A 26,964-nucleotide genomic window follows, 5' to 3' on the forward strand; every position below is an offset into this window, starting at 1 on the left:
GATTCTTTAACCCCTCTTTGTTGTTGTGTTATTTTTGTGTAGCTTCTATGTAGATCCCCCTTTTTAAAAAATCATTTTATTAGGCGCTCATACAACTCTTATCACAATTCACACATACATCAATTGTGTAAAGCACATTTGTACATTCAATGCCCTCATCATTCTCAAAACATTTGCTCTCCACTTAAGCCCCTGGCATCAGGTCCTCATCGCCCCCCCCCCACTCCCCTCTCCCTCATGAACCCTTGATAATTTATAAATTATTATTTTGTCATCTCTTGCCCTGTCCAACGTCTCCCTTCACCCACTTTTCTGTTGTCCATCCTCCAGGGAGGAGGTCACAAGTAGATCCTTGCAATCGGTTCCCTCTTTCCAACCCACCCTCCCTCAACCCTCCCAGTTTCACCACTCACACCACTGGTCCTGAAGGGATCATCCACCCTGGATTCCCTGTGTTTCCAGTTTCTATCTGTACCAGTGCACATCCTCTCATCTAGCAAGACTTGCAAGGTAGAATTCGGATCATGACAGTGGGGGTGGGGGTGGGGGAGGAAGCATTTAGGAACTAGAGGAAAGTTGTATTTTTCATTGTTGCTACATCGCACCCTGACTGGCTCGTCTCCTCCCTGAGACCCCTCTGCAAGGGCTTTGGGCTTTGGGTCTCCACTCTGCAACACCCACCACACCCCCCCCCCCCCCCCCCGCGCCCCATTCAGTATGGTGAGATTTTTTGTTCTGATGATGCCTTATACCTGATCCCTTTGACACCTGTGATCGCACAGGCTGGTGTGCTTCTTCCATGTGGGCTTTGTTGCTTCTGAACTAGATAGCCGCTTGTTTACCTTCAAGTCTTTAAGACCCCAGATGCTATATCTTTTGATAGACGGGCACCATCATCCCTTTTTTTAAGTTGTTGACATATATCCTGTGTTTGTGCAGTGGAGAGGTCAGAATGGTGGCTCTCAGGCATTTTCCGTCTTGAGCAGGTAGGGCAAGAGAGGGAATTAGTTTGCTTTTCACCTCTCAGCTCGCAGACATTGGTGAATGTGAGGCTGTGTGTAATGCTTCTCCTCTGCCCTATCTCCCTGACAGACTGCTTCCTGCAAAGATGGCTTTTTTGGCTCATTTGTACAGATTTGGCTGCACAAAGCTTTTCAATACCCTAAAGAGGTCTTATGCAGCCCACTGACCTAATGCAACACATCCTTTGATCTCTTGATTGATACTTTCATGAGCATTGATTGTGGATCCCAGAAAGTCCAAATCCTTGACAACTTCACTCTTTTCTCTATCTATCATGATTCTGCCTCTTGGTCCAGTTGTGAGGATTTGGAGCTGATTATAAGAATAAATAAAAAGATTGCTTTCAGTTCACACATGCACTGGTTTATTCCAAACAAAACATGTTAAATGTGCCTCTGTAATCAGTGGATGGCTTCCAGCAAATTCTATCAGGAATAACTGGATCTTGGGCTCCTTAAAGTGAAGCCAAACCAAATCCATTGCTGTTGAGTTAATTCCCACTCATAGTGACCCAGTACAGGAATTCTCAGGTTTTGTGGGAGCAGACAGCTGAGCAGACAGCATCAGCTTTCTCTTAGGAAGCTGGTGGATTTGAACTGACAACCTTATGATGGGCAGCCCAGTCCTAAAAAGTATATTTTTTGTGCTAGGAAAAAAATGAGGTCAAGACTAATACAGAATCTCAATACAAACCTCAAGGGGACATCTATCTTTTCAAATCATGGAAGCTTTGCACCATGTTTATGGAATGCTGCCCACATAAAACGATGGATTTTAGATGGATCACATATTTTAAGTAAGGTTGGGAAGATTTCAAAAGTAAGTCAAGAGAGAGAAGACCATGAACCCTGATGAATGAAGACACTGTGGCTGAACTCCAGAAACTGGTGGAAGAAGAATGTGGCATTACCTCTGATGGAAGAGCTACTAAAGTTAGGATCTTAGATGGTTTGGCATTTTTTCTTCATGCACCATACCACTTAATTGTTCAATCATATTACGAAAAGCTGTGCAATCATCACCACAATTAATTTCACAACATTTTTTCCTCATCCTCATTGCTATTAGCTCCCCATTTCCCCTCCCCCATCTTCCCCATGCCCTGGCCCTAGGTAATTATTAATCTGGTCTTTGTCTCTGTAGATTTACCTATCCTGGATTTCATATAAAACACAAACAGGAATCAAACAAGAAAAAACAGTAACAATGACTAGATAAAACAGGAAAAAACCTCAATCCCATAGAAGCAGAAAACATTAAAAGCAGAAATGGGTAAAATGCATTAAAAGGGAGATCAAGTGATTAGTATTACATTTTGACCTAACAGCAGGCTTCACAATGCTCTCTGGTAACAAGGCTATTCTCTCTAACTAGGATATCTTGGTTTGAGGGGTTAACTATGGTTAGAGGGGATTCACTGGAGGCTTAATCCATCTGAGGACCCAGCAAATGGATTTGAGATTGCCACTGTCATCCGTAGCCTTCGGCACACCAATAATTCACAATTTAAGGTCCTATACCATTCCCTTCTTTGGATTTTGATTTTATTACTAACATTCCTTGGATCACATAGGCTGGTGTGCTTAAGGAAGACTCTCCTAAAGAAGACTGGTATGGTTACACTTTTATCTGTATGTAAAAAAATCATTATAGCTAATTTATTTTTTAACTTTTCACTGCAACAAAAATAACAACAACAACAAAAATCTAAAACCATCACCATTAAGTCAATTCTGACTCACAACAACATTATAGGACAGGGTAGAACTGCCCACGTAGCTTGGTGTTTTTAATTTTGAGAGAACATGTTGGCCTTCTCAAGCTTTCCGCTCGCTGGGTATCACAGACATTGTGCCCAGATCAGATAGCTCCAAGAGCTGACCTGTCCATCAGTCTTCTAAGTTCATTGAAGCCAATGAGAATAAAGCCAGGGAAGTTGTGCTGAGGATTCCACCCCCCTCACCCCCCATTACGATAATGCACTGACTTATTTGTTGAGGAGAGTGAGGGATATCCTATGAGAATTTCACTGGGAAACCTTGCCACATCTATCCTAAAACCCCAATCTTGCCCCATTTAGAATTCATTTTGTGTCCAGAACTCAAAGAACCTTGAGACGGAGCATGATCTGAGTTCCCTGAGGATGTAGAAACTGCTGTTTTGATGTGGTATTAAATTAAAGAACCCAGAACAGCTTGAGGAAGGGTTATTGTGAGGTTCTATTCGGTCGGTTTCAACTCACAGTGAACCCAGGATCAAAAAGAGCAAAACGCTCCCTGGTCCTGCAGCATCCTCACGATATTCATATGTTTGAGCCCATTGTCGCAGCCTCTGTGTCGGTCAGTAATGGTTGAGGGTCTTCGTCTTCTTCTCTGCCCCCCCCCACCTTACAAAGCATGCGCTCCTTCTCTAGGGGCGAGCCTCTCCCGACAACATGTCCGAATACACGAGATGAAGCCCCCTCCTCCTGGCCTCTAAGGAGCATTCTGGCTGTACTTCTGACAAGACAGATTGTTTGTGTTCTTTTGTAAGACCATGGTATTTTCCATGTTCTTCAGCAGCAGCACAGTTCAAAGGCATAGATTTATCTTCAGGTTTCTCTAGTCATTGTCCAAATTTCACACACATACGAGGCAATTGAAAATACCCTGGCTTTGGTCAGGTACACCTTAGTCCACAAAGAGAACTGGAAACACCATGGTATGTAAAGACCTAGATATAGCAGTGCACAGACCTAGATGGAGAAAAACTGGTTCACATTTTGATATTTTTGTTTAATAAATCTTTCCATGATTGCATAGAAATGCTCTTTTACTTACCCAGGCATAATTGTATTCAAATACTAATGATAATTATCTAATTTAATTAAATTAATATTTACAGGATATCCACTTTACAGAAGAGCAGCAGGCACTTTCAGAAACTTCTTTCCGCCCCTTGCCATTTGTCCTGTGGGAAAAGTTGATAAAGTAGTGAAATGAACATCGGGAAATAAGAAGAGTTCAGATAAAGGGAAATCCAAGGAGCCTTCAAAGGCCATAAGCTATATCTTAGTGCTTTAATAAATGAGGAATGAGCCATCTTGTATGCCACTCAGGGAATTTAAACAAAAGTGACTGTAAGAGGAATTGGGATGAGTTAAAACCCTAGGAATTCAGAAGGTGTAAACCAAATTATCCAAACTCACAGCTAGCATGTTGATTCTGACTCACAGCCGGCCTGTAGGGCAGAGTCTAACCATCTCTGTTAGCTTCAAGGCTGTAACTTCTTGTGAGAGCACACAGTCCCTTCTTTCTCCCGTGGAGTGGATTCCAACTGCCAACTTCGTGCTAAGGAGCCCTCTTCTTTCTCCTGTGGAGTGGATTCCAACTGCTAACCTTGTGGTAAGGAGCCCAATTCGCAATCCACTATACTGCAAGGGCTCCCTGTGCACCAGGGAAAGGCTATTTTAATTTTTCTGGGTTTTCCTCAGTGGCTTTGTGTGTCTGAAGTCCTTGTATTTCTCCTTAATCTTTATTTCTTTGTATCTGTACCTTGGGTTTTAGCACCATATGTTAATTAAAAAACTCCCAAACAGACTACATTACTAAATGTCCCCCTCGCTTCCTGTGATGACTAGGTACTTGAGCAATTCTGCACAATTGAAGATATTGGTGGTATAATTCTTGCCTTTCACACGGGAGATTCGGTTCTGAGTCCCAGACCAGGCACCTCAGATGCCACACCTTTCCGTTGTTGGAAGCCAGTGTGTTGCTCTGAGGCCAAACTGGCACAGCAGGGCTTCCAAGGGAAACAGAAGCAAGGACTGGAGATCAACTTCTGAAACTCGGCCTCTGAAAACCCTGTGAATCTCAATGGTCTGATCCATCAGTGATCATGGAGCTGGGGCGGACTAGGCAGCCTGGGTTCTGTGGTGCATGGGGTAGCCACGTGTGACGGGCCAACAGGATGGTAACTAGCAACAAACAACAGATATTGAAAAAATGTTGTTGTTATGTACCTATGAGTCCGTCCCAATCTATAGCGGCCCATGTCCAGCAGAACAAAACATCAGCTGCTGCAACCATCCTCACAATTGTGATTATGTTTGAGCCCATTGTTGCAGCCACTGCGTCAGTGCATCGTGTCCAAGGTCTCTTTTCTGTACCCCGCTACTTTGCTTGTGGGATATCCTTCTCCGTGGACTGGTAGCATGGCAACAGGTCCAAAGTACACTAGGCAAAGTCTCACCATCCTGGTTTCTAAGGAGCCTTTCTCATTGGCTTCTTCCAAGACAGATTGCTCTGTGACAGCCCATAGCGCTTTCCATGGTCTCCACCATGGGAAATCCCGTGGCGTGTCAGGCACACCTTAGTCCTTAAAGTGACATTCTTGCTTTTCAGCATTTTAGAGAGGTCTTGGGCAACAAATCTATTTCAAATGTGTTTCCCAAATAGAGTATCCCAAGTATCCGTTACCACAAATACAGGCATGTTGTCAGCAGAGAGCAGGGATTGAGGCAGGACAGGATCCTTGGTAAAGAGAAGGAGAACTTGAATGGGATGGAGTGACACGGTGGCGGCAGCAAAGGGCTCACACACAGCAATACAGTGAACCCTCGCCACTTCGCGCTTCGACTTCCGCGGCTTCACTCTATCGCGGTTTTTGCGTAACAGCACCCACTGCCTACACCCGCTCCTTCAGAGGAAAAAGACGGCGACCCACCTGTAGAGTACATCCCTTAAGTCATTTCATAGGCTATTGATTACAGTATTTGTAAGAACTATGTATAATAATACTGTATGTGAAATATGTACTACTGTAAACTAGATGCCATAACTAATATAATAAATAATAAATGATAATTGTAACGTCCAAAACGTTTTACTGTATTTTCCCTTTTTCGTTTAATAAATTGGGTAATACGAGTGTAATGGTGACTAAAGGGTGTTTTTTCATGTCCTCTATGCTCTAACTACGAAAATATTTGATTTACAAATAAGGAATAAGGAATCCTACTTTGTGGAATTTCATTTATCACGGTAGGGTCTAGAACCGATTAACCGCGATAAACGAGGGTTCACTGTACTGTGGATGGGTGAGATCGGTGTCTCCTTCTGTTGTCCATCGGGTGGCATGAGTCAGAGTGACTCTAAGGCACCTAAACAACAAATAACAACCACACGCGCACACACACACCCGAGGGGGCTTCAACAAGTTTGTGAGAAAAATGGAATTAATTCCATCATCTTTTAATTCCATTTTTCTCCCAACCTTTTAAAAATGCCCCTGAAAGAGAGAGAGACAGTGTGTGTGTGTGTGTGTGTGTGTGTGTGTGTGTGTGTGTACAATTTGCTAGTAATGATCTCAACTATTAGGAATGGCCTCACAGTAGAGGCAGTTGGATGCTCAGAAACGCCAAATAAATGTCTTCAGCCAGGCTTGTTAGCTTGCGCTGAGTTTTCTGGGCTCACTCTTTCCCACAGACTGACGGAGTGAAAGGCCGGCAGATAAAATCACGCTGCAATACAGAAGCAATCAGGCCAACATTGTCCCAGGTAATAGCCCTGTTTAAGTCTGCAGGTGGGATTCCTATTGACTGTAAACTCTTAGAGCCTATGCACAAATATTGGCAGGCAGGTAACCAACTCACAGTAGGCAAAAAGAGTCCAATAGAGTAGAATCAGAGTGTGAAAGGAAGCCCCCTCGTTGTCGTGTCTGTGTAGTGGAGAGGATTGTCCCCATTCTTCCGTGTTCACCCGCTTGGCTGTCAGCCAACCATCCGTTCCTAGGTGATTGCTTGCTGCCCATGCCATTATTGTCTGTACTAGTGGCTTTCAATCCTAGCTACCCATTAGAGGCATCTGGGAATTTTACTAAAACACTGATACCTGTTATCCACCTATAGCGATTCAAATTTCTTTGGTCTGGGGTGGGTCCCTGGGAGTGTTGAAAGCTCATTGGTGATTCCAGTGGGTAGTCAGTGTGGTGACCCCAGGGCACATTTGTGTCCTTGCCAAGTAGCTGTTCATGGATCTAGGGAAATGGCTCTCCTCTTTGCTGCATCTTAGAATCACTTGCAATGATTTGGAACATTCCCAAGTCCAGGGCGCACCCCTGACCAATGGATTCAGAATCTCTGGGTTAGAGACTAGGAGTCATTCATTTTTAAGAACTCCCTAGATGGTTCAGCTGTGCAGCCAAGGTTGACCACCTCTGATGTGTGTGTGTGTGTGTGTGTGTGTGTGTGTGTGTGTGTGTCTCTGTTGGGAAGGAGGATGCGGGAGAAGAGCCCACGTGTGAGAAGTACCCAAGCCAGGAGGGCAGACATTGTAATAAAGGAACAGAAGAAAGCCCTTAGCATTTAACAGCAATAACCAAATAAGGACTGGCATTGACTTTCCTGGTTTGAAGTTTAGGAATTGTGGTTTTTATGGCATCAAGAGAGCTCTGACACCGGTGGGGAGAAAGAGGGATGGAGCTGGTGGGGCACAGGGCAACAGAAGGGAGAGTCATACTTAGAAGCGCTACATCGCTTGGAGGGAGAGTCTTACGGGGGGCACCAGTACTGGGAGGAGGGGAAGGCACTCTCCTTGTCATGGTAAGCTTTAGCCTCCCTCTCCTACCCACCCCACCACCTTCTCACCTCCCTCCCCCCCCCCAGAACCCTCCCCAACTCTACTCCAGAAGTGCTCTGGCGATTAGACCTAGCTGATTCTTGGACAAGCCCACCCAAGACGACCCTCCCCAAGAAACACCCCACCCCACCCATTGCTGTGGAGTCATTCTGACTTTTAGGGACAAAGTAGGACAGAGTAGAATTGCCAGCCTTGAAGGAGGCTGTAAATCATAATAGGAGCGCTGGTGGAGCTGTGTTTATGCACTGGGCTGCCATCTTCAAGGTCAGCCATTCAGAACCACAAGACACTCTGAGGAAGAAAGACGGTGCTTGTTAGGCTGGTTATTGTCTCAGAAACGCACAGGGGTAGATCTACCCGGTCCTAGAGGGTCGCTCTGAGTTGGCATCGAGTTGAGGACAGAGAGTGAGTTTGAGCAAGTCTCAGGCCTTTCTCCTGGGCATGTAACCACTGTGTGGGCCAGAACGCCTCAAGAAACACCCAGTACCTCAAAATAAAAACAACAACAAAAAACAATGCCAACCCCCCCCAAGACCCCCCCCCCCACAAAACTGCATTGTGATAAATACATATTTGTTAAAGAACAAGCACCTATTATCCCTCCACAGACTAGTTTTCAAAGGTTCATGTGTGACCTAGGGATCCTTGGGAGCTTGTTGACCTTCAGGCTCTTGACTGCCCTCTTGGCTTATCTCGGCCTCTCCAGCAGCAGACCTGAAGTGCCTTTCAGGAGGCTGGAGCCTTCCCTGGCTTTCCAAGCAGTGCTGATGGCCTGAAGGTCTAGGTTCTCAGCCCTTACTCTGAGAATGAGTGCAGCAGCTCCCTGGGGAGGAAAGGGCCTGACAACCCCAGCCAAGGTCTGTTCCTCTCCCCGAACCCCACACTGGCCTTCCATCTTTACTGACTAGCTGTTGCTCCAGACTCCACACTTGGAGTTCATTGTGTGTTCCTATGGCCTTTACAATGGCGGTAGATTAAAAGCTGTGCACCACACAGGCATGTAGGAGGTACTTCTCCTCAACCCGCTCCCCCAAATCCTTTATAACAAAGCCTTCCTTCAAAAACGGTGGCTGGACATGTCCTAGCCAAGCCTTAATGAAGTTCCTAGAAAGCAGAGCGCACAGCAATCATGTAATCTTCTCTTCATCATGGTTCTCTTAGCCCTGGTGGTGTTGTGGGGGAAACCTGGACTGCTAACTTCAAGGTACGCTGTTCAAACGCACCAGCCGCTCTGAGGGAGAAAGATGAGGCTAACTGCTCTGGCAAAGACTCCTATCCTCGGAACCACAAAACCTCACCGCCATTGGTCAATTCTGACTCATGGTGACCCTGTAAGACAGAATAGCACTGCCCCTATGGGTTTCCTAGACTGTAACTCTCCGAAAGAGCAAAAAGCCTCATCTTTCTTTTGTGGGCTGGGTGGGGGTGTGTGTCAAACTGCTGACCTTGTGGTTACAAGCCCCACTCACACCAATGTACTGCATGGCTATGAGTTGGAATTGACTCCAGGGCTCTCTTATCTGGAGTGTGAGGATGCTTACAGATGCCCCTTCCATTGTCCAGGGGGACACCCTCTCCAGGTATTGAGGCCTGTCTGTTGGAGGTGTCCTTATTCGCTCCTTGTATGTAATTCTCAAAAGGTTCTAGGCCAAGCGTATAATGGGAGGATCTTCACTGGAACACAGATGGGTTGTACACAACAACTTACCTGTGGGCGGGCAGTTTAATTCCACCCAGCAGTACCACGAAAGAAAGGCCTGGTGATCTGCGTCCATTAAGATTACAGCTGAGGGAACCTCTGTGAAGGGCAGTTCTGCCCGTGGAGTTACCACACATCAAAATGGAGTTGATGGTCCAGGGGCGAGGGTTTCGCAGTGGTCAAACATATCTTATGGGGCCAGCGGGCTTTCTCGCTCAGGCTGGTCCACCTGTGTGGGGCTGAGTCAGTGAAGTCGGAAAGTGGCCAGGCAATCCTCAGGACCCTGACTATAGTGGATGGTCGGGTTTTCTTCGGCATGAGAATTGCCTGATGCAACTGAAGAGAGGTGGGTTTTCTAGTTCACAGAGGCCGACTTAGGAGTGAGTTTGGTTGCAGATCACTGCCACCAAGCAGAGATTGTTATATGAGTGACACACCTGTTTTTGTTTGTTTTTCTTTCCTAGTGCATCTAAGAGTGAGATTCCCATAGTGTGAGGGTCTCATTACAGTGCAGTCTATTAAGTGTATGTGTTAGTCCAGGTTGACTACAGACACAAATTCAGAGACACCAATATGTGTGTAAGAGAGAACTTTATATCAAAGAGCAATCATACATGAAGAAAACATCCCAGCCCAGGCCAGATCAAGTCCATAAGTTCGATATTACCCCATATGTCAATACTAGTCCATAAATTCCTCTTTAGACTCACAGCTATGCAATGGCACTGCATGCAGAAAGATCACAGGCTGGTGGGTGGAAAATACTGTGAATCCAGTGGTAGTGGAAGCATCTCAGCATTGGCAAAGGTCTCCACCAGCACCAGGGCTCTGGCTCCATCAGGAATGTCTGGCAGGGAGTGAGTGTATCTGCCTCCAGTGAGTTATGTATCTCTGTTGTGCTTCCAAATGAGGTCATCAAGCTGCGACCTGATTGTCAGGCTAGACTCCACCCTCCGCAAGTTGACGCCAGATTATGTAACTACCGCGGTGTATAACAGCACAAAGAAAACGTTTGAAATACTGTGCGAGTAACACAGAGACACACAGTGAGTGCATGCTGCTGGGCACAGGGCACCAAGGGCCTTGCATGGCGCCAGGTGGCCACCAAGCTAAGGACTGTGAATACTGCAATTTCTGAGAAGCGCAATAAAGTGAGGCACTGTCTATTCCTGCGTGAGCACTCATCCAGAGCATTTTAGGGTGCCCCGTGGTGACAAAGTGGGTTCTGTGTTGGGTTGCCAACCTCAAGGTCAGCAATTCAAAAGCCATCAGCTGCTTTACAGGAGAAAGACAAGGCTTTCTGGTCTCGAAAAAATTTACCATCTCAGAAACCCACCGGGCCACTTCCTGCCGGTTTTATAGGGTCATGATGAGTTGCGACCGGCTCGATGGCAGTGAGAACTGTGCCTCTGGCTCCCAGCACAGGAATTTGAAATGCATGCTCTTATCTTTGCAAGAACCCTGCCAGACAGGCGTGCTCGCCGTATTCACTCGTGATGAAACTGTAGTGCAAGGAAGGGTCCAGTCCATGTCCAACATCCCACCGATGATCAAGGGCGAAGGTGAGCTTTCAGTCCAGATCTATCCGTGGCCACAAAACCTGTGCTTCCTCCCACCGTGCACCCCTGCCGCCTGCCACTGGTCTTGTGGAGTCCTGCGGGAAGAGGAAGACGGGAGGAGATTCAAGGAAGGCTGCTGCCATCGAAGCTAAATGGATGGAGTTTCCTCGTTTGAGGAGAGAGGCCGGGATGCAAGTGCGGGAGCTCAGGGGTATAATCTGTCTCACAGGATCAGTACTGGACCTTCTGCTACCTCGCCCCCAAAGCTTTGCTACAGAGCCTTAGTGGCATAGTGGTTACACGTAGGGCTGCTAACCGCAAGGTCTGCAGTTTGAAACCACCAGCCATCCTGAGAGAGAAAGACAAGGCTTTCTATTCCCATAAAGAGTTTCAATCTCAGAAACTACCCGAGGCCTTTCAACACTGACTTACAGGGTCACTATGTGTCAGAATCCACTTGATGGCAGCGGGTTTGGTTCGGTTTGTCTGTCTTACGCTTCTGAGCCAAATATCCACGGAGACTAAAGATTCTTAATGTCACACTGTGGGCTGACCAGAGGTGAGGGTGGCCACTTTTCTGTTCAACACCTTCTTTGTGACTGCCCCCAAGCAGTTGCAACTATGGGATGGAGAAAATCATCACGAGGCCATTGCTCTTAATGACAGTGGCCTCTCTCCTACGTGCTGCTGCCTGAGAGCTAGAGCTGCAGAGATGTGGGGCAGGCAGAGAAAACATATGGGGTTCTGGTGAAGGACAGATGGCTTTGCCTTTCGGTTCTGCCACCTACTAACAGTGTGACGTTGGGCAGGTCATTAAGCAACTCAAAGACGGGTTTCTCTCATTCGAACTTTGCAGTCACTAGCAATGACAATGCGAGGGTTGTTGGGGGGAGTAGATGCATTGCTGAGTGCATGCACGCATGTATGTGTGTGCCCTGGCAAAGAGGAAAGCCCCAGGAATCGCAGCTGTTCTCTTTACTCCAAGAGAGGCAGCCCATGCCCTGCAGACATGTGTGCTATGAACCAGCTGATATTTACTCTGATGCCTTCCTGAAATGATAAATGACAGTAGTTGGGCAGGGCCACCTTCATGTGTAGCAGGAACAGCACGATCTAAGACTTTGATACTCAAAGTGTGGTCCATGGACCAGCAGTGTCAGGATCACTCAGAAACTCTCAAGCCCCACTCCAAAGCTCTTGACCCAATCGACATCTTAACAAAATTCTGAAGTAACTTGTACCTAACCAATCAATCCATTGCCATAGAGAGACTTCTGACTCATAGGGACCCTCTATAGGTTTTCTAGGCTTTAAATCTTGTGGGATCAAATAACTTCTTTCTTCTATGGAGCAGCTGGAGTGTTTAAAATGATGACCTTAAAATTAGCCATCTAATAGAAACCACTACCACCACCAGGTAACTTGTGTGTTCATTAAAAATGTGAGCAAGACCTGCATCGTCACACTGTTGTTGTTTCTTGTTGCCATCGAGATGGTGACCTTACAGAACAAAATGTTGCCTGGTCCTGTTCCATCTTTGTGGTTCTTAGAATGTTTGAACCCAGGATGAGTGTTGTGTCAATTCAGCTCATTGAGGAAATCCTTTGATTTCACTGGCTCTCTACTTTACCAAGGAGTTGTGGTGGTAGGACGGGGTAATCTAACCCCAAGTTGGTGGTTCAAATGCATAAGCTGCTCATGGGAGAGACTGTCTACTCCTGTAAAGATTTATATCCTCACAAATCCTAAGGAGTAGTTTTACTGTTTTTTAGGGTTCCCATGAGCCAGAATTGATTCGATTGAATGACAGTGTTGATGAAGACTATTGAAAGTAGCATGGAGTACTATAAGAACTTCTTCCAAGTCTGTCTTGGAAGGACAGCCAGAATGCTCTCTAGAGGCAAGGATGGAGAGACTTTGTGTCGCGTACTTTAGGCATGTTGTCAGGAGAGACCAGCGTTGGAGAAGGACATCGTGTGTGGTAAAGCAGAGGGGCAGAGAAAAAGAGAAAGACCGTCACCAAAACGGATTGACCCAGGGGCCGTGACATGAGAACAAGTGTGAGGAGGGCACAGGACTGGGCGGTGTTTCCTTCTGTTGTCCACAGGGTCACCGTGAGAACCGATTTGATGGCATCTAACAGCAGCAACACGAGTGGGAATCGACTGGAGAGCAGTGGGATTATTTTTGTGTTTACTTTTGCCTCTACTTGATTCCACATGATGCCCTTTTGGGTGTTTTGCTCATCCGGTGAAGAGGTTGCTTCTGAATCCACTGCTCAGGGTAGAACTTTGTCTTTTTCGAGTGGGTCTGTTTACGTGTGGGGAAGGCTCCCCATCTCTGTGCCCAGCGCTCAGTCTGGGTAGGAGAGAAATGTGGGACAGACACTCTTTCCTCCGGCCTGCTTTTTACCTGACTCTGGCGACCTGCTTCTGACCGCTTGTTGCTGGCCAGTGGGGACGATGCTGCTAAGTCAGAGGCGTGCAGGGGAGGGAGAGCGTGGCATCTGCAGTAGTGACCCATGGCCTCCATGGAGCACCGGGTGATGGTTTCCATGGTAACTATGGTACCACGTGGTCAGGGGTGACTAGCCGAGCTGCAGAGCTGGACCAGAGGTGCCTCCCTAGGGTCCCCCTGTAGCTGACACAGCAGTAGGAGTGACTGGACCCACTCGATGGAAATTGGGCAGGGATGCAGGAGTGGACTGTGTCTTCTTGTTCCTTTTTAAACCATATGACCTTCACTCTGGGGATAGCCAAGACATACAGGGGACAGAATTAAATGAAAAATGATATGTGTTCTGGGTGATACACGTTAAGTTCATAGATACTGAAAGCTCGGAGGGATTCATCCATCCCAGGGACTTCTGTTTTAGAGCTCATCCGGATTGAATTCTTGGGGGGGGGGGGGGGTTGAGGGGGGCGGGAGAGTGCCACCTTGGAGACCTCGCTTTACAGATGAAAAGGGTGAAGTCCAGACAGGGTCAGAGGCTGCCTCACCAGCACACAGTAGTGGAATAATTAAGTAAATTGGTTTGTGCTTCCCAGAGGCATGCGGCTTATTGAAGTTCACAAGAAGGACCACTGTTAGAGCTTAGGGTTGTGGCCTGATGCTGTTGAGCTGATTCTAACTCATGACATGTGTGTGGGGTAGAATGACATCCAATAGGGCTCTCCAGGTTCACTTCTGAGGCGCCTCTGCATGGGTCTGAACCCCCACTATTTCATTTAGTAGTTTATCACTTACCCGCGTGCAATCGCCAGGGTCTCCAGACCTTATGGTAGCAGGCTGCCCGGTCCTGTGCCTTCCTCTCTGCTGTCTTGGATGTTTGAGCCCGTTGTTGAGGCTGCTGTGTTCACTCTGCTCATTGAGGTCTCCCTCACTGTCACTGACCTTCTACAGCACCCTTTTCTTGTGATTGGTCTTTCCCAATGGGTAGACTAGAGAAACAAATTCATAAACACACAGATGTGTATAAGGAAGAGATTTATGTACAAGAGGAATTGTACATTGACGAAACAGCCCAACCCAGTCCAATCCAAGGCCATAAGTCTGATATTAGCCCATATGTCCAATGCCAATCTATAAAGTCCTCTTCAGACTCACTAAATACATGCAATGAAGCCAAATGCAGGATGATCACAAGCCAGTAGGTCGAAAGTCTTTGGATCCAGTGGCGCTGGAAACATCTCAGAGCTGGCAGGGGTCTCTCTGTGGCTTCTCTGGCTTCTGAGGTCTGGTTGCGTCCACATGGCTTGTCTTCTGCAATGTCTCCTGGGGAGTGAAAGAAAGAGACAAGTATCTCCTGCCTCCAAGGAAGAAGTGCCAGATTTCCCAGAATTCTCAGAAGGCCATGCCCACACAAAATTCTCATTGGCTAGCTCCAGAATGATAGCCTAGACTCCACCCCTACACTCTTCATCCTTAAATTGATAGCAGATTGGGTGACTGCCACATCCACTAATGTGTCCAAAGGAAGCAGACTGAAGGTTCTAGCATAGGGGTCTCTCACTGCTAGGACAATGTTCTCTCTGCCAATGCGCGACCTCTTCCACTTACTATTTATGATTTCGGGGAGTCAGTTTCTCCAAGACAGAAGAGACCTCTGTCCTCTGTGTTGCTGGTGTTGTGGTCCAGAGGAGGAGGTGTGACCAGAGGAAATGGTGTAGTTTGAGAGTGGGTATGTTAGGCTGGGTTGACAGGAAAAAGAAATCCAGTGACACTCATGTATGTATAAGAAAGAGCTTTATATCAAGAAGTAATTGTGCAAAAAAAAGCAATTGTGCATCAATAAAATATCCCAGGTCAGTCCAACTCAAGTCCATACATCTGATACTAGTTCATGCTCTTCAGACTCATGCAGCCACATGTAACGATACAGAATGAAGAACGATCACAGGCTGCTGGGTGCAGCGTTATGTGAATCCAATTATGTGGCCACCTCACAGGGCTTGTGCAGGTCGCAGCGTGGCTCATCCACAGGAAGGTGAAGGTAGAGGCTGACCTCTGGAGAGCCAGTTATCTCGGCGGCACCTCCAAAGGGGATCATCAAGTTGCGACCAGATTGACAGGCTAAACTCCACCATATCTTCTTACAGGTGCCATGTTTGCACAAAAACCTAACTGTCTCCGTTGGATGGGTCGAGAGTCCATCCCAAGGCCTGACAAAGTAGCATTTTGAGCTTATCTCTCAAAACAGAAATCGTAAAAAGAAAAACCTCAGGGTAGTAGTCACCTGTAGGAGTCACCTCTTAGGACTGTGGAGCTGGTGTTTGGGATGCGCTGGGCTACTTGAAGCTCGGAAAGTGTTGGTTTTCTTTGCCTGCCATCACCTTGGAATGGATGAGCCTTTTCCTGTATGTATTTGATGAATCGAGTGCTCATGAAACACTCGCTATTTGTGTGTGACTTCAGACAATGGTCACACGGCAAAATGGGAGGTAAGATGCAAGTGGGTTGGCCCCTCAAAGTCTCCAGCCATGTGTGGGGCCTACAGGACAAAAGCTACTCCTCGAATCCACAGTGATAAAGCAATACAAAAATGTACCAACAGCTTCGAGAGGCATGAATAGAGCATATTGAATTTGAGTCAAAGAGAATTATTCTACCATTATATAAAAGGACTAGCAGAGTCTCATTTAGAATATCATTTTCAATTCTTATCACTTTGGTGTAAAAAGGGTATTGCAGCAGCGGAGAAAGTAAAGCAAAAGCAATGAAAATGATTCAGGGACTCAAGGTAGTTGATGATACGGGGGAAGAAACTAGCCTCAATCCCAAGGATCTAGACTTATGCTGATGGAAAATGAGACATTAGGTGAGTCCATTGAGGCCTAAACTGGCCTTTGGGGAACCCGGAACATCGACACCACAAAACTGCCTCCTACACAGGGGACAGTTTGCAGAATGTGACACTGTTTGCAACATTGATTTGCTAATCCCCCAAGTTTAGGGGGGGTCTTATATTTTATATGTAGACAGCAATCATATATGAAGCTGCCCGTAACATTACCATTTGGTATGTTAACATGTTTGGCTACTAATCAAAAGGTTCGGCATTCAAGTCCATCCTTAGGTTTCTTGGCAGAAAGGCCTGGTAGTTTACTTCTGTAAAACCAGCCTCAGAAAACTCTATAGGGCACAGTTCCACCCTGACACACATGGGGTAGCCAGGAGTTGGAATGCAGGGACGTAATGGGAGCTTGCCAGGGAGATTTCTGATCTCTGGGTATGGCAGGCTTGTGGTATAGTGGCTGGCCACTCATTGGGCTGTGGTTGGCAGTTCAAAACCACCAGCAGTTCCTAGGGAGAAGGACTGGGCTTTCTACCTGTGTATATAATCACAGTCTCAGAAACCCACCGGGGGTCATTCTGAGCCAGTATTGACTTCATGACAGTGCGTTTGCTTTTCTTTTCAGTGGAGGGCCATTTGGGAAGAGGCTCTGAAATACACCTTAGGTAGCCATGGAAAACACAGGTAGAAACCAGCATGTTCTCCCACACCAGCCCAGGGGCTTTCCTTTTGGGTGAATATTGATTCTGAAAGTTGGAGATTGGTTCAACTGGAGAGCAAGAGGAAGAATTACCAAGAAAGAGAGCCGAGCTACATACAGCGAAGGAAAAGCAGAGATGGGACAGTGAGTTGTGGTCCCAAAGGTAGAGTCCCTTGTGCTGGTAGAGTCCCACAAGGACAGCATCAAAGAGCCAAACCAGGGTGGTCGTTTTTTCAACTTGCTCTCTGGGGCCCAGGGGAAAGATGTTGGAGGAAACCCCAAGGAAAGTAGGTGGAGGATCTTGAACTTAGCAAAGACCCAAGACCTGCTTTGGGATTTCCTGCTGTGGTCGGGTTTGGGGACAGGGAGTGGCGATTCTCCTGTAAAAGGAAGGCTCCTCCTGGCTGCCCTCTGGACTCTCGGGTAAGGTGGAGGGCCAGGGTCAGGGACTAAGTGACTGCTTGTCCCTGCTCTACTCCACCTTCCATTAAATACAAAAACCCAGGGATCCTTTGTCAGGAGGAGGAAGAGATGGATTGGGAGAAAGAAGCAGCACCCCTGCCCCTGTCCTTCTTGTTCCTATGTTATTAAAGCTGGGCTTCAGAAGGTGACTGGTTGCTTCCTGACCCAGGTTTGAAAGTGTCTGGTCTGAATGCTGTGCCTTGTTCTGGGGGTACAGTGGAGCCTCGTAGCCTTTGAGGGGGACCTGCATGGGGAAGGAATGCCCAGCTAGGAGAGGGCACAGGGGCTGGAGAAGCTCTGAGGAGCCCAGCCTCCTGGTGGAGAAGGAGGGACGCTTATCTGAATATGTGCTGGTGTGGCCAGCTGACAGAGGAGGGGAGGAGGGGAGAAGGACCCTGCTGGGCACAAGGGTGGTGCCCAGGGCTGGAAGGAGCGTGAGGCTGGAAGAGGGGGGCTGGGTTTAGGGAGATGAAGGTCTGGGCTCTGTGGACAGGGTGGTGTTGTAGAGAGAACAGCTTTGATTTGGGGTCAAAGCAAAACAAGAAAGACCCCAGGCCATTCTGGGATATGACTTAATGGTGGGGGCAAAGGAAACAGGGTTTATGGGTTGGGTTGAACTGGAAACACATGGTGCAGCTTGAGCGGGCAGAAAGTAGAAGCCTGGCACCATCCTTTGTACCGCGACCCCTGACTTCGAACCTCCTCTACCCTGAGGACCCTGGCCTCTGCTGGGTGATTTCTGCTTTTTGCTCTTCCCTCTGTTCCCAGTACCCAAAGTCAGACCCTGGTGGCACTCTAAGCCGAACTCAGCTTTCCACCACAGGAAGGCTCATAATGATTTAGGAGACTTTGGATGGAGTAAGAAGGTGCTGCCCAGTGCACGCGCCTTTCCTGTGCCCCACACTCTCTGCTCTCTCTCTTCCTCCCCTGACTCTGTGGCTTTGGCTCTGGACTCCTAAGTGACAGGTTAGTAACACCATCTATCTGGCTTCTCCCTTGGGTGAATGACAGGGTGCCACGGCTGTAAATCGGTCATGGGCTGCAGCGTGCAGTGAGCTAAGCGCACTGTCCCAGGAGGCTGAGCGCCCTTGTCTCTCTCGGCCCCCTGGCTCTGTGTCCACTGGCCGGGCACGCCCCAGTGAGCTGCACTTGCTGATGCCGGAAGATGAGAGCGGGTAGGGAGAGGCAGGCCAAGAGGAGACTGACCGGTATGCTGAGCACGGGAGGGGAATATTGCAGCGCTGTGAATTATTTTTACGTGGATAATTAATACCCGAGAAACAGTATAGCGACAGAGAGCCTCCCACGAGAGAACACTGCTGGTCTCCTCTTCCATTTGTCCTTTTCCAGCCAAATAGATGGTGCTTGGCGGCCACCTTCGCAGATTCACATGGATGAGGAACAGCGAACACGTCTCATTTAAATAATAGGCACATCTTCCAATTAGTCAGAGCCTAATCCTCCTGCCTTAAAAATGACAAACTGCTCTTACTGCCACCTCTGTTTCCTAAAAGAGAGAGAAAGGAAAAACAAAATAACACCACGAGGGAAAAAAAACAAAACAATAGCCACCCCACCCCCACCCCATACCCCCCCAACCCCCTACCCACCACCAAAACCAAATGAAAGCATTGACTGGGGAAAAAATTAGATGCACAGATTCTAGTGCACATTAATCTAGGAGAGCTTTGCAGAGTCAATAATTGTCATAAAGATTCATTGGTCAACATTTAAAGTCTAATTAAAAAATATTCTCTTTGCTAGTTAGCCCACCCGTTTTGAGAATATTGGGATGTTTTAATTTCTCTGTAAACCCAAAGCGGGCTCTCCATAAGGAAGGACGTTGCGGATAGAAATAAGCAGGCATTTAAAAATAAGTCCCTTGACATGAGCTGATTATTTATGTGTTCAAATGCTTCTGCCACTGATGAAGGTAATGTGAAATGAGACGGCGAGCGGGTAGCTTTTTGGATCTTGGTTTCAAAATCATTCTCAAAGAGGTAGGAATCAATCACCTTCAACGTGCTCATTCGTTACTCATCCATCCTTTCGGCAAGCACCCCCACTTAGCTGTCAGGTCAATTCTGGCTCCCAGTCACTCTGTGGGACAGAGTAGAACCACCCACAGGGTCTCCCATGTTGACATCTCTATGGATGAAGATTGCCCTCGCTTTCTCCCGTGGTGGAGTGGAACTGCTAACCTTTTGGTCAGAAGTCAAGAGCCGTAGCTCTGTGGCGCCAGAGCACCTTCACAGCTAGCACTTCCTGAACACCTATGATGCATGCAAGTTCCCTGCAAGAACATTAACTAGCAACAAAACCTTCCTGTCTTTAAGGAGATTGCCATGCCCCCAAACCAACTAGGATAGAATCCTCTAATTGTCTGCTACTCTTATTAGGCAACCTTCTAGATGGCTTTGATGCATAGCAGCCTCAGGTACAGCATCAACAAACTACCCAATCCTGTACCATCCGCCAATCCTTGCTATGTTTGAGCCCATTGCTGTAGGCATTGTATCCAGTCCTGCCTTTGAGAATCTCCCTCTTTTTTACTGACCCCTACTTTACCCAGCATGATGTCCTTCTCCAGGGACTGGTCCCTCCTGATGACATCTCCAGAACACCTGAGAAAAAGTCCCTCATCCTCCCATCTAAGAAGCATTCTGGTTGCGTTTCTTCCGAGACAGGGGGGTTTGTTCTTTTGGCAGTCTGTTGTATACTGGATATTCTTCACCACCACCATAATTTAAAGGCATTGATGCCTCAATCCTTCCTACTTTCTGGGCAGCCTTCACATGCATATGAGGTCATCCAAAATGCCATGGCTTGGGTCAGGCGCACCTTAATCTTCAAACTGATACCTTTGCTTCTAAATGCTTTAAAGAGATCTTTCACAACAGATTTGCCCCAAACAAATTCGACATCTAGTCTACTGCATGTGTTGGCATGGATTATGGCTCCAAATAAAATGAAATTCTTGGCAACTTCAGTCTTACCCCATTTATCATGATGCTGCTTATCGGTCCAGTTGTGAGGATTTTAATTTTCTTTATGCTGAACTGTAACACTCTGCGGAGAGTAGTCATTGCTTTCCATCAGTAAGGGCTTTAGTTATCCTTTGATTTCATTAAGTAAGGTTGTGTGCTCTTCAATCGGTCATTCCTGGCATAGAGACCATATCATTGTCTGATTCAAAATGGCTAATGCCCATCCATCTCAGCTCTCTGATGCCTCGGTGACCAATCTTCATGTGCTCCACTTCATTCCATCGTCTCCTAGGTTCATACCTTGTGTACTCACCTTCTAGTTATTAACAGATGTTTGCAGCTGTTTCTTCTGATCTTGAGTAGCACGACATTGGCAAATAGAGGTTCTAAAAGCTTTGTTCCATCTTTGTCATTAAGTAGACTCTACTTTGAGAAAGTAGCTCTTCTCAGCCATATTTGGGATGCCTTCAAACCAAGAGACCGACCCACCTTTTGGCACAAATCAGACAATGTTCTGTTGATAGTCAGAAGATTTTTACTGGCCCAAATGATCAGAAGTAGATCACCACACCCTTTTTTCCTAGTCCACAAACTGTTGAGAACTGCCTAACACGGATGACCCTGCTAGTATTTGAAATACCAGTACCGTAGCTTCTACCTTGTAATGTGTAAGCCACCATAGCATGACACACTGACAGGTGAATTGTGGCACTTTAATATAGTGCTTCTCAAATTATAATGTTCATAAGAATTCCCCTAACATCCTTCTAAGGCAGATTTCAGCCCGGAGGTTTGGAGTGGATCCCAAGCTTCTGCATTACCAGTATATTCCCAGGTCAGGTTGAGGACCATTGCTTGGGGATCGAGATCCATAGCCATAGCCATGGGGGCTGTAACCATGGGGCTTATTGGAGAAGGGATAGGACAAAGGGCACTTGACCACGAAGGGAAGGGGCTGGCTTCCTAGAGGAGGCAATAGGTATTCTTAGATGTTTAGGATGAGTGGGAATATAACATGGATGGGTGTTCCTTGGTAAGGAAAATCAGGTCTCTGCACATGCCAACCTTGCTCACAGAGGGTTCTTGGAAAGCTGAAATGTATAGTCAAGAAGACAGCCCTTTGCCTTACCAGTCGCATATGACAATAAAATCACCCCTCTCATCATCATGCAGATCCTTATTTTCTTGAGATAGTGGGACTTGAATTCCAGTCACTATAAGCGGTGCATTTGGAGAAGTGTCAAAGGATGAGGCTGGGGAGTAGTTAGGGGCAGGGACATGGAAAGTGTTGTGTCTTCTTGCTAATGACTTTGAGTTTATCTCAAATGTGGCAGGAAGACCTTGAAATAATCAGTGTTAGATTGTCTATGTGCTCACAAATATGTATGAGTGTGGCAGTGCATGCGTGTATGTGTGTGCACATGGAATAAAACCCATTTTGGTAATATTAGATAATATTTGCATTTCCCCTGTATTAACATGTATGATGATGATGCAGAAATAATGGTGGGTCGTGACTATATGATCCAGCCATTACACTCCTAAGTACATTGTGTTAGTCTGGGTACTTTAGAGAAACAAATCCACAGCAACTCATGTATAAGAGAGAGTTTTATATAAAGGTTAAGCGCACATCAAGAAAACATCCCAACCCAGTGCTGCCCAAGCCCACAAGTCCAACATCAACCCATATGTCCGACACCAATCCACAAAGTCCTCCTCCATCTCACATAACACACACTATGATGTTGACTGCAGGAGGAAAGCCGAATTAGTGAATGTGTAAGCATCTCAATGCTGGCAGGGGTCTCCACACGGCTGCTCCAGCACCCAGGGCTGCATCACGGTAGGTCCATGTGACTTCTCCTTGGAGGTGTCTTGCAGGAAGTGAGCCTTGCAAGCTGAAGCAGGGAACTGCTAAAGCAGCTGCATCACAAAGCAAGAGACCGGAGATCTGGAAAGGCGAGGCTCATTGAGCCATTTATCCCCCAGCCCTTCAATTAAGCCCCCATGTGTTTATCAGCCAGGTTGGCACAATAAACTAACTTATACATACTACAAAGAATTGGAGGCAGGGACCCAAACAGAATAATGTTCTTTGCAGCACTATTCATAATAGTCAAAAGGCAGAAGCAACTCAGCAACCTATCAACAGATGACTAGAGTTACAAAATGTGGTATAGAAACATAAAAAGAAATGAAGTGTTGATACATGAGACATGTTGAAAGTCTTATGCTAAGCACAACAAGCCTGACACAAAAGACAAATATTGTATGATTCTACTTATATAAGTCCACTTACAGGCGTTATCTAGAAGAGACAAATCCATAAAGGCAGAGAGTGGAGTATAAGCTTCCAAGGCCTTGGGTGTGCTGGAATGGGTATCACTGTTTAATGGATACAGAGTTTCTGTTTGGGGTGATGATTGTTGGGCAACTTGGTGAATATAATTAATGTCACTGAGCTGAACCTCTCCTTAAAGGCTGGCGCCTTAGTGCACCATGTAGTCCAAGATGGACGAGGAGGGAGGGGGGATCCAATTTAGGTTAAGAATGTCATTGGTAGAGCAAGGAAAATCATTAACTTTATTAAGGTTAGATCTCAAGCACATTTAAAAATGTTTTGTGTGGAAAAAAATGGGAAGGGCACAGAAGACAATTCAGCTGCACAGTGAAGTACAATTCTTGTCTGCAGGCAAAGCAATTATGTGATTGAACTGGCTTTCCACAAAACACTATTTTCTACTTGTAAATGCTTGACAAACTGGCTATACAGACTTAGGTATCTGGCAGACATTTTCTTTTAAAAGTGAATGAAGTGAGCCTGTCACTTCTTGAAAACAACTGACAGTATTTGCTGCCAATGATAAAATTTGAGCTTTCAAGTGAAAATTAGAATTTGGGAAATTTAGATTCGCCACTATGAGCTTGACAACGTCCCAACACTCAAAGTCAATTTTGATAAGGTTGGTGGAGATACGAATAATTTTTATGTTATTTAACAAGTCAACAACGGCAAGACTTGCATAAATCAATGAAACAATAATCAATATATGATGTTACAAAATCACTCCTGGATGAAAGAATCATTAAAAATTCAGAAAAGACTAATGAATTTTAAAATGATCAAATAGGGGAACATTTTACCCATATGGCTTTAGACTCTCTATCACAGCCAAGTTTTAAGAAATGAATTACTTGTTGAGTTTTGGCATATGGTCAAAGAAGAATATCCACAAATATCTTAAAAGATTATAAAAGTACTTTGGCTTTCCCAGTTTACTATCTGTATGAGATTGCAATATATTCATATATATTAATCTAAATAAATATCTCAACTGATTAAATGCACAGCCAAATATGAGAATTCAGCTTTGTTGTATTAAACTAGATATCAAAGAGTTTTGCTAAACTGTAGTATCATGTCATTATGATGACAATTTATAAAATTGGAAAATAGTTATTTTGTAATATTATATCACTTAGGATAATGGTTTATTGATTTTATAAAGAAATACTATTTATATATTTTATAATTATTTAAAATATAAATATTTAAAATAATCAATTTATACTCATCTTCATGAAGAGATCATTGAAGATATGGGTACTATAGCAAAGTATAGTGAAGAAACTAGATGATACCTGGCTATCAGAAAGAATACTTTGGGATCTTAAGGTCTTGTCTTCAAGCTAATAGCCATCTAAGTGAGGTGTCCACTAAGCCCACTTGGAGGAAACACACCAGCCTGTGTGATCCAAGGATTGTACATAATGTAATCCAAATCTGAAGAAAGGGATGATATCAGAGCTTAAAGTCTGAACACCTGGTTTGCATAAGACTGTGGATGAAGCCCCAAATTCATTTACAGAGTCCCCTCATGGGTTAACCCATTGGTGAGTCCTCTTTGACCATAGTCAAGAAATGAGAAGAGACTTGTTTTCAGACAGAGAGCATTGTAGAGACGTTTATAGTAGATACAATTAGGTTACTACGTAATATCTTATTAGATCTCCCTTCCGACATATTTAAAAGTTAGTTCAGTTTAAAAAAAAAGTACAGGCAAAATACACATGGATTAAGCCTCCAGTGAATCTACTCTGACCATAGACCATGGATGTGAATAGCTTTGCTATCACTCATAGTGCTTTAGAAAGGGGATTATGGTAGATGTAGTTAGGTTAAAATTTAACACCTTATCATTTGATTTCCCTTTTGACTCATTTAAAAGTTATTTTAGTTTTTAATATGTTTTACTTTCTTTTCAATTGAGGTTTTTGTATGTTTTCCTTTGTAATTGTTTTAGGTATTTGTTTTTGTAGGTTTTTCTGTATATGAAATCCAGGCTAGTTAATCGGTAGAGGGAGGACCTGGATTAATGCTTTCTCGGGTGTATGGAGAGGTTAGGTGGTGGTGGTGGGGGATACTAATGAGAACAAAGAAAAAGAAAATGTTCTAAAATTTATTGTGACGATGATTGTACAGCTCTTTTTTATATAATTGAACTACTGTATTGTATGATATGCAGATCATGTGTCAATAAAACTGCTTAAAAATAAAAAAAATCAATGTAAATTCCTCTATATTAAATACCAATATATTACACAAGAGCATAAGCACTTTGAGGTTCTCAATAATTTTAAGAGTTTGAGAGGTCAATGAAACCAAAACTTTAGAGAACTCATAGCTGTGCACAGCAAGGTTTGGGTTAAAAAAAAAAAAAAAGCTGTGGTGCTCAAATTCTTGTAAGCTAGATTATCTTTATTTCCTACAGAAAATCACTTAATAAAGGTCAGGGGTGGGAAATGGGAGGTATTATGGCTTCTCCTATCTTCCACGTGGAAACAAGTGTCTGCCTAATTGCTCAAGTCCCAAACCTAGAAATCACCCTTTACTCCTGCCTTTTCCTCTTTGCTCACCCCAGTTAATTAGCCGACCCTGTTCGTTTCATCTCCTACACATTGTAAACAGTTATCCACTTCTCACCACCACCATGGTTTGGCCGCATGAGGAAGATGGCAGTCATGACCCACTCCACCCCCTCCTCTCCTTTGCATGCCTCTTTGTAGTGAAGTCCTCGAATGCTCTCCTCCCACAGTGCTGCTGGTCTGGGTCATGTGACTCACTCTGGTGAACAGAACAACAGAAACCACAGGATAAACAGAGATTTGAAGATTTCTTGTATTTGGCACTTGGTCTCTTGCTGCTTTGGGGATCCTGTGGCCACCTCTATGTGAACAAGTCTGGACAATGAGGGATGTGTTGCTCTTCTCTTTGATCACCTTCCGTTTGGTCACTGGCAGTCAACCACAGACGCAGGAGTGAACACAGCTGAAACCAGAAGAACCACCCAACTGAACACTGCCCAAATTGGTAACCTGCAACCCTGGTGGGGCAATAGTCTAGCACTTGGCTGCTGTGTTAGGCCGGGTAGACCAGAGAAACAAATTCATGGACAGTCATGTGTATAAGAAAAAGCTTTAAATAAAAGAGCAATTATATATTGAGAACGTCCCAGCCCAATCCAGACTGAGTCCATAAGTCCAATATTAGCCCACATATCCGATACTAGTCCGTAAATTCCTCTTTAGACTCATGCAGACATGCAATCATGCTGAGTGCAGGAAGATCACAGGCCAATGGGTGGAAAGTCTTGTAGATCCAGTGGCGGTGGAAGGATCTCAGTGCTGGTGTGGGTCTCCACATGGCTCCTCCAGCTCCAGGGATCTGGCTGTATCAGTGTGTTTCCATATGGCTTGTCAACAGGAATGTGTACCAGAGTGAGGGTGTGTCCTGCCTCCAGCGAGCTATTTATCTCCTTAGTGCCTCCAAATGAGGTCATCGAGCTGTGACCTGATTGACAGGCTAAATGCCATCCCTTCACTCTTAATAATCTCAAGTTGACAACAGATTATGTAACTACCACAGCTGCTGACTTAAAGTTTCTTAGTTCAAACCCAGCCAGTGGTTCTGCAGGAGAAAAGACCTGGTGATCTGCTCTCAGGAAGTTTATAACCAAGAAAACTCCATGTTATATGGGTTTGTTCTGAGTCAGAATTGACTTAACAGCCTCTCTCAGAAACAACACTAATGCTGAATAAAGAGTTGTTTTGAGCTTTTGATTTATGGAGGCTGTTTATTAAGCAGCAAAAGCCAACTGATACACTACCATCATCTTAAGTCTGAATTACTGTAATAGCTTCTTACCATCTCTCATCCTCCAGTTTCTTTCCTCCTACGTCTAGTGCTTCACACCGTGGCCTGAAAGATCTTTTAAAACACAAGCCTGATCAATACCACCCTTCAGTACCCCCACATTGCACTTAGCATGAATTCCGGATTCCTGACCACATCTCACCAGGCACACTCTCATCTGAGCTCTGAGCCTCATCGGTGGCCATAACTCATTGCATTAGTCTCTTTCTTGCACATTGTGCTTTAGCCACGTGGCACCTCCTCTGCTTTACCGTGCCAGCTTATTTGTCCCTCAGGACAACTGTACTCTCTGTTCTCTTGCTTGGGCTGTGTTCCTTCTGGCTCTTGACTTGGCTGGCTTGCTCTCAGCTCTCTGGTCTCACAACAGAAGCTGCCTCTGCAGTGAGACCTTCCCGACCACTGTTTCT

Source organism: Echinops telfairi, unplaced genomic scaffold, assembly GCF_000313985.2.
Source record: "Echinops telfairi isolate 266 unplaced genomic scaffold, ASM31398v2 ScPeMD7_3533;HRSCAF=4204_0, whole genome shotgun sequence".
In the NCBI taxonomy this organism is placed as follows: Eukaryota; Metazoa; Chordata; class Mammalia; order Afrosoricida; family Tenrecidae; genus Echinops; species Echinops telfairi.